This window comes from Parasteatoda tepidariorum, chromosome 5, assembly GCF_043381705.1.
Source record: "Parasteatoda tepidariorum isolate YZ-2023 chromosome 5, CAS_Ptep_4.0, whole genome shotgun sequence".
Taxonomy (NCBI): Eukaryota; Metazoa; Arthropoda; class Arachnida; order Araneae; family Theridiidae; genus Parasteatoda; species Parasteatoda tepidariorum.
The window spans coordinates 11,652,583-11,662,035 of record NC_092208.1 but is presented as its reverse complement, the minus strand read 5'-3'; the positions used below and the strand labels follow the sequence as shown (position 1 = coordinate 11,662,035).

The 9,453-nt window shown below is 29.4% G+C and overlaps 1 protein-coding gene across 1 annotated transcript in view; it reads left to right on the top strand.

The window, feature by feature from the left end:
• LOC122272056 (long-chain-fatty-acid--CoA ligase 6-like) overlaps nt 1-9,453 on the top strand; it is a gene marked incomplete in the record, with an annotated part of 122,862 nt that overhangs the window by 20,939 nt on the left and 92,470 nt on the right.

Sequence of the window (9,453 nt, the reverse complement as noted above, 5' to 3'; positions counted from 1 at the left end):
CGCGATATGTTTTCATTGTTTTGCAACAACTTCTTCCATTTCAACTACACCTTGTTGGCTTTTTTTTTATTATTATACGCGATATTTTTTCATTGTTTTGCAACAACTTCGTCCATTTCAACTACACCTTGTTGGCTTTTTATTTATTATTATACTTGATATTTTTTCATTGTTTTGCAACATCTTCTTCTTTTTCAACTACACCTTTTTGGCTTTTTATTTATTATTATACTTGATATTTTTTCTTTGTTTTGCAACAACTTCTTCCTTGTCAACTACACCTTGTTGGCTTTTTATTTATTATTATAGGCGATATGTTTTCATTGTTTTGCGACAACTTCTTCCATTTCAACTACACCTTGTTGGCTTTTTATTTATTATTATACGCGATATTTTTTCATTGTTTTGCAACAACTTCTTCCTTTTCAACTACATCTTGTTGGCTTTTTTTAATTATAAGCGATATTTTTTCATTGTTTTGCTACAACTTCGTCCATTTCAACTACACCTTGTTGGCTTTTTATTTATTATTATACTTGATATTTTTTTCATTGTTTCGCAACAACTTCTTCCTTTTCAACTACACCTTGTTGGCTTTTTATTTATTATTATACGCGATATTTTTCATTGTTTTGAAACAACTACTTCCTTTTCAACTACACCTTGCTGGCTTTTCATTTATTATTATACTCGATATTTTTCATTGTTTTGAAACAACTACTTCCTTTTCAACTACACCTCTTTGGCTTTTTATTTATTATTATACTCGAAATTTTCTTATTCTTTTGCAACAACCACTACCTTTTCAACTACACCTTGTTGGCTATTTATTTATTATTATGCGATATAATGTTTCATTGTTTTGCAACAACTACTTCCTTTTCAACTACACCTTGTTGACTTTTTATTTATTAGTATACTCGATATTTTTTCATTATTTTGCAACAACTACTTCCTTTTCAACTACACTTTGTTGGCTTTTTATTTATTAATATACGCGATATTTTTCCATTGTTTTACAACAAATACTTCCTTTTCAACTACACTTTGTTGGCTTTTTATTTATTAATATACGCGATATTTTTCCATTGTCTTACAACAACTACTTCCTTTTCTACTGCACCTTGTTGGCTTTTTATTTATTATTATTATACGCGATATTTTTCCATTGTTTTGCAACAACTACTTAATTTCAACAACACCTTGTTGGCTTTCTCCATCTAGCTTAACTTGTTCACTTCTGTTTGTCTCTACTTTTTCCCGCTCTTTTGAGATTGCCAATTGGTAACTTATTAAATTCTCTGGTACTTGAATCAAATTTCTGAAGTAAGGAATCCTCAATGTTATATTAATATTTCATTTAACTTGCTGACATTTCATCAATCACGACCTGTCCCTATGATATTAATCCCTTCATGCAAAACATCCAATTGAAATCAAAATTATATCTCGGAAACAAAAGTAACTATTTTAACTCGGTTCATCAGGTGACAACTATCTGTACCGTAGATCAAATAGCATATATAATTTTACTGTCGCTCTTCCAATCTCAAATTTTTTTTTAACGATTCTCAAATTCTTTTCCATTGCTTTAATTTTTTTCTGCTTTTTTCTTCTTCTTGTCATTTCTTTTCTTCGTTAACCTCTCGATTTTCGCTGTACTTTCGAAACAAATTTTACAGTAGAATCAAAGCCAAATTTTACTTCCGTAAGGTACAATTAATTACAGAGCAAGAACACTTGCTCTGATATTTTAATGTTGCTTAAAAGGAAAGGAGTAATATTGAAATTCTAATACTATAACTTATGATTCCCTAAAACTACGACCTTAATCGAATGATTACTATGACTTTAATGCGCATGTTATGATGATTTTAAAATACACCATAAGACGATTGAAGTCGATAATGTTTAAAACAAAGAAGCATTATAAAGCAAACATAATTTATTTTAAAAAATGCCTTAATAGTTATATCATAATTTTTTGTCGAATCAAAATTACTTTTCACTTCTAAGGATGCAATTATATACAGAAAAAGAACACACACGCCGATACTTTAATGTTCCCAATGAGGAAAAGTTTAATAGTGAGATTCTGAATATGTAACTTGTGATTCCCTGGAACTACGACCTTAACCGGATGATTAATACGACTTTAATGCTCATGTTATGAGTTTAAAAGACGCCATAAGACGATTAAGTCGATAATGTTTAAAACCATGAAGCATTTTAAATCAAACATAATTTATTTTAAATTATGCATTATCAGTTGCATCATAAATTGTTGTCGAATCGAAACTAACTTTTCAATCCTAAGGATGCAATTAATTACAGAGCAAGAACACACACACCGATATTTAAATGTTCCTCATAAGCAAAATATTAATACTGAGATGCTGATGACATAATTTATAATTTACCAGAATTAAGATTTCAACTGTATTGATTTCCATTTATTTAAAACACATGGTATATGGCGATTAGGATCAATAAATTAAGAGAATAAATGCATTACGAATACAAAATAAATACTAAATGCATAAAATGCATCATAGTTTTTGTTGAATAAAAATCAGCTTTTTATCTCCTTTTAACTGCCATGAATACCAATCAAATAGCAAACATAGTGCTTTGACTGTTCCCTAAAAGCAAAGGTTTAAGACTGAGATTATTATTATGTAATTTATGATTCAACGGAATTAAGATCTTAGCTAATATGACTTAATTAACAATGGCGTTGCGAATCCCTTATACGTAGCAATCAATGCGTTAATTTCAGCTTGAATTTATGGCCCTCATTTTTCCCAGGTGAAAGTTATACGATTTATAATTACCTTAATTAGTTTACACTCATTCATTTTCGCGGAGAATTTACATTGTGAGGAAGCTTGAATGATCCCGAGGTATGCTTTCTGAAATTAAACTTGTATTTTCCTTGTATAACTTGTAGATAAACTGGCTTTCTTGTAATTTAAATTTAAAGTACTTTTTTAATTATCTCATTTTTCATTTTATTTAGTAAAAATAGCAGTGTTTTGCCCTCCGTTTTTGAAAAGCGCCTCATCTTTTATTACATTGGATTAAAACTAAATAAACTCAATTTTCAGCATTAATCAATATATTGTTTTCGGTTATTCGATTTGCAGATCATTTATGTTGGCTTCTACAGAGTGTTCCACTAAATGACTGGCCATTTTTTTTTAATGTAAATAATAAAATCAAGTTTTGAGAAAAAATGTGTCGCTTTGTGTGAAAAAAATGTGTCATTGCTTTGCTATCAAAAAATTTGAAAACCGAAAATGAAACGTCTTTCCTGATTGCAATGCAGAACGCTTTAAAAGGATTTCGGCACTCCAAATTTTCCCCATTCCTCAATGTTAATTTTTCTTTATTTATATTTATATTTTCCTGTTTTCAAATAATTTTTATGAATTATTTAATTTATTTATATTAATCATTTATTCATTATTAATTTATTCATTATTAATTTATTATTTATTTATTATTACCCTAGCAGCAAAATAACTAAGGCCCTCATTGGGCCAATATTCATGAATATTGGCCCAATGAGAGTTCAAAGGGCCGTTATTTTTCCGATATTGGCCCTATATAGAATTGTCCATTACACCCGATGTTTTAAGACACTTTACAACCAATATTGGCCCGATATGGAATTATCAGATTTACCTGACATTTTACATCCATTATTTAGACAATATAGGTTTTACATTGGGCAATGAAGGCCCTATATAGGCCATTCTAGAACCAATATTAAAAAATCTAGGTATCCCGATATTGGTCCCTCGGTGCATGTTCTGACAGGACTCATATTAAGCAGATTTCAGGCCCAACTAGGGTAAAGGTAAAATTGTTGCTAAGGTATATTAAATATTATTTACTTATTTATTTATTATTTTATTAAAAAATGTTCATTTATTTATTTATGTAGTTATTTTATGAGTAATTTTAGTAGTTCGTTTGCTTGTTTTAAAGTTTTTTCTATGCAATGAGAAGCAACAAATTTCCATTTTCCATCAACAACAAAAAATTATTTAATTTGTAGGTTATAAATTCTGAAATTAAGGAAATGCGTAAGGCGTTTCTATATTTCCCTTACTTGTTTAAAAAATAAATAAATAAATAAAAGCTTCTTAAGGATGTTGATTTTGAATTGAAAAGGCAGGTGTCAGATTTACCCGCCCGTTCCGTTACACGCTTCTATGAAGGAAAACATTGAAAGCTAATCATTTTCTAGAAAGAAATGCAGCGTCAATCACTTACGTTATTGGAAAGTGGTTCATGAATCAGTAAAAATGCATTTTAACAACAAGCCTTTTGATACATACACTGTGAGGAATTTCGGATTAAATTGCGGTATAAAATACCGGAACTTTTGGTACATCATGTGTAAAATCAACTTTATCATAACTAATTGAATACGGTCGATTTATACTGCATTTTTACACTAATGTTTATTTAATTAGAGTGATTCAGTGATTTTACGGTAATTATGACTGTAAAAATTTATGATATGTCGGATTTTTTTGTTTCGTAACATGTTTCGGTACAAATTTCGTGTTCCCGTAATTTGATCCGGAATTTCTTACAGTGTTGAGTAGGAAAGAATTAATATAATACCTGAAGAATGGAGACATACCCTCACAGGGACCACCATATCGAGTGGTCCGAGGTCAAATGCTTTCTCGCTATTCGAATTGAGAGGTAGGCTTTATTACGTCGCACCATGGGCTACTCGCGACGATCTGGGAAACATCCCTGAGGATGATCCGAAGATATACCATCACAATTTTGATCCTCTGGAGAGGAGATTTCATTTGTGAGGTCACTTCCTCAATTTAGACATAGATCTGAAGGGGAAGGAAAGTTTTTTTTTCAGATTCTTGTATCCATGGCACTGCTCAGCGACGACCACCGGACAAAATTTTACGAGCGCATATATCGCATCTACTCGGTGGGTCAAAATGGGGTCGAGGATCAAACCCCAACCGCTCCGGATCGAAGTTCGATCCTCTAACCACTCGGCTACCATGGTCCTTATAAATGAAAGAGATATGTATAAATAAAGAGAATCATAAAGAAGCTAACAGAAAAAGGTTGCTATTTACACCTAGTGAACCTAAACTTTATGAACAAGCTTTGCTCAAAAAAATATTTTTATGATGATCCAGTTGATAACTATTTACTACATTTAATCACAACAATCATTCAAATAAGTATAGAATATAAACTAAAATAATACTGCAAAAACTTTTACTGTTAAACAGTCAGAACAATTTTAAACTAAAACAATTATTTTGAAACTGCTGTTCTTTCGTATTTTTTTGTTCTATTAATTACAGTAAATAGCAATAAAAGCATGACTGTGCTTGTTAAACATCCCTTTTTATTTTTGTTCTAGAGTACTTCTTATATTTGGGTTCTTTATGTTTTTTTAAACCAAAACTCACAATGTTTATGAGTTTGAAAATTATTCTAAATTAAACTCAAGATATATATATATATATATAATGACAGGGCTACATCCTTGTTATCATTGTTGTATTCAGCTTTAATAATGCAGTCATAAGCCATAATACGCTATAAAAAAGTTTATTTAAAGGTAGGATGGTGGTTATAACAGTTCACATCCCCACTCCACAAGGAAGGGGGTGAGGACAAAACTCCGGATGGTTCCGGCAGATGTTTTATGGAATACGTTAATCAGCAAGAGGCATGCGAAAACCCTCCGTCTCGCATTAAATACTAACAGAGAATGATGTTATTAGGTTCCAGTCGTACATACCTTTGTAACTCTACGCATTATGGAAAATCATTTAATGCTTCCTAATATGGCAGTGAAGGAGGGACAAGATTCTAAAAATAACTCCTCCTTTTCAGCCTTGAAGTCCCAAAATAGAATTTTTAGACCTATTCTTTACCAAAGACATTTTTTGAAAACGAAAGAGTTTTAATGGTTTTATTAATACAAAAGTATTTATAAGTTTTGTATTGCATACAAATATATATACATATATATATATATATATACTCTATTTTATAAGAACAATTTATTGATTCCATAAATAATAACGTTTACCTGAAGGTCTATGAATCTTAATGCTTCGCATAAAGTCGTTTTATTGGTAAAAAAATAATCCTACAACTTTTAAGGTGAGCAGCTAAAATTAAATTTTAAAGGACTAGANTTTTCTATTTTTTTTTCTGTCCTTGTTTTTTTTTTATCTTATAATATGGTTCCTATGTACTTGCACCTTATGCGCAGTAAATAAAACTTAATAAATCTTAAATTCTTACAGTTTTTGTAATATCTTCTACTTTTTCATTCTTTTTATTCTCTTTGTTGTGTTTTATATATATATTCTTAAGATACATAATCAAATATAAATTCCCAATTTATCTAATCACATGACTTCAATGGAATTGCTGCAGGAATAAAAACGTTTGTGAGTAAAAATAATGATCCTAGATTGGTTAACCAGTTTTTTTTTTCTTGAACCCTGAATGAAATCCATGTAAAAAATTTCTTGAATAAATAGATAGGGAAAATATTTCCAATTCCAACCATAGAGAAGAATTGCAACTCGTATCATTTTTCATTCCTGGTTACTTTTAAATGTTACTGTATCTTTCGATTTCATTCTTTTCAGTGAATGCATTTGTTTGTCGACATTTTAAGAGTCGATTTATTACAACTCGTCCGGTTCGTATTTAATTTCTAGTTTTTTTTTTCTTCTTTCATTCTGTTATTTTATTGCAATACTCGTTTATTTAAATCGTTTTGGAAAAAGGGACTTTGAAATTTTACACTTTATTTTTAGAAATCGGAGAAATGCTGAAAAATTTTTATGTTTTAACAGCGTTTTGCAATTTTTGGAAACACTATAACTGATAGCTTCAGGGTAGGTTTGAATTTTCGTTTATAATGTATTTTAGTTTCTAAGATATTAAACTTTGTAAAATTTCTGTTTGTATTCAAAACTATTGATATATTTGGAATTATTTAAATAAATGAAAATTATGCGCTCAATTATAAAACTTATTTTTTCAAAGACTATTCCATGCAGAAAAAAATAAATTTTTATATATATTTAATATTTAACAAAAAATGTTTGAATTGTTTAAACAGGGTGCGAAATATCCTCGAGCCAGCTCGCCATTGGTAACTGAATATTTAGAGTTGGCAAGTAAGTTTTACCTTATAAAATGTTGTGTTTCAAATCAAACAGTTGGCAAATATTAAAAATGGAAAGCAATGGTTTCCAACTTTAAAAGAACGATTTGAGCGGTGACTCAGGGGATAGAGCTCCCGCTTCCCAATGAAGTAATCCGGGTTCGAATCCCAGCGAGAGGTTTTCGAGGTTTTCCTCTCCATGTAAATCAAGTGCTGGTTAGTTCCATCAAAAACTTCTCTACGAAAGAAAATTTCTCTTAATACTTGATCCAGGAGTACCCTTGTCATCTGGATTAAGTTCAAAATTACAAGGTTACGGAGTTGAACATTGGTAGTCGTTGTCTCTAAAAATTGGGTAGAATGTTCAACGAAGGTTATAGATACTAAAGAATGCTTACAGAAACACTCTGAAAGCATGATGATTTACTCAGAATTTTAATAAATTACGCCTTCCCAGCAGAGTTTATGCTAGGCTTGATTTTGACTTATGGAATTTTGAATTCAAAGGTAGCGGTAGACAAATATGTAAACGGTAGACAAAACGCTTCTAATGTCGCAAATTAGATATTTTTCTTTTTTTGTATTTTAACAACTTTTTTAAATGTTATTTTATAAATAAAGGTGTTTCAGTTTGTCTTTTTCTAAAATGTTTTAGGGTATTTATAACCAAAAAATTCTTTATACTACATATGTTAACAATTTGAAAAATGTTTAAATTTTTCGTAAAAATAGAGGCGAGCAAAAATTTTAGTCCCACTATGTTTTTAAACTGAAATTTCATGTCCTGGTTTGAAATGTCAAGATAAATAAATAATTTTAATGGCAGTAAATGGCGTTAAACGTCAATATAGAAAAAAAAACACCGTTTTATGAAAATGAAAAGCGTTTGTGGTCTAATTTTTTAAAATTTAAAAACTTACTCCAATGTTTTATTATCTAGCACGTAAAAATTTGCAAAAACTGAGAATAAGTCAGAGATTTTGATAATTTTCATCTTAGTGGAAAAATGTTGCCAAATTGGTGATTTTTTAAAAAAAGTTTCAAAACTTTTAAAATATTTAAGTTATTTGTCTGTTCTAATTCCTAGATAATTCTTCACGACAAGATGATATGTCGAGTTTAAATAATTACTTTGCTTCAAGTGTAAGGCACTTAAACTGTGACTTTTTTTTATTTTCCTTGGAGACAGAGCTTCGTGAGTCATGTGTACCTTTTGGGTCAAAATATGGTTGCCACAAGTCTGGAATAGTACACAAATCTATTTGTTTTGAGTAGTATTTTCGTTACTATTCTGGAAATGTGAAATCTATTCCCTAAATCTTCGTTTGCAGTAATAACGTTGACTGACCTTTATTTTAAAAAAAATCCGAATTTAATTTTTAAAAAAATAGCAAACTGGAATCAATTATTGAAGGAGAACTGTTTTCATACAAACATCCTTATCTGTCTGTCAACTGGAGTAAATTTTTCGAGTTTTCACTTGCATACCCTTTAACAATAAAATAGAATAATTAATCTTTGAGCGTCTAGATTAATTTTTCACAGATTAACAAAGAATAAAGTAGTAAATTGTCATTATTATTATTATTATTATTTTGAAAAATTATTATTATTATTATTATTTTGAAAAATTATTATTATTATTATTATTTGAGCTTGTTTGGACCACTTTCCTATTTTCAGAAAAATTCAACACGATTCACATGTTAGTCTATTATAACCTATTATGCAAGTATCTGCCAATAAAATAAAGTATGAATTTAAATTAAACTCGTAAAAGACGTAATATGCAAAAAAAGGTTAGATTGAGTTTTCACCGATTAATGAAGAATAAAGCTGTAAATTGTTATTATTATTATAATATTCTTGAAAAAAATCATTCTTAATCTGTTTGAAGTTTGTTTGGAACACTTTCCTATTTTCAGAAAAATTGAACACGATTCACATGTTAGTCGACTTTAACCTATTATACAATTATCTGCTAATTAAATAAAGTATGAATTTAAAATAAAGACGTGAAGGACCTAATATGCGAAAGAAAAAGGTTAGATTGAGTTTTCACCGATTAATAAAGAATAAAATTGTAAATTCTTATTATTATTTTTCTGAAAACAAATTCTTTTTCTATCTGCTCGAAGCTTGTTTGGAACACTTTGCTATTTTCAGAAAAATTGAACACGATCCACATGTTAGTCTACTTTAATTTATTATACAAGTATCTGCTAATAAAATAGAGTAGGAATTTAAAATAAACACAAAAA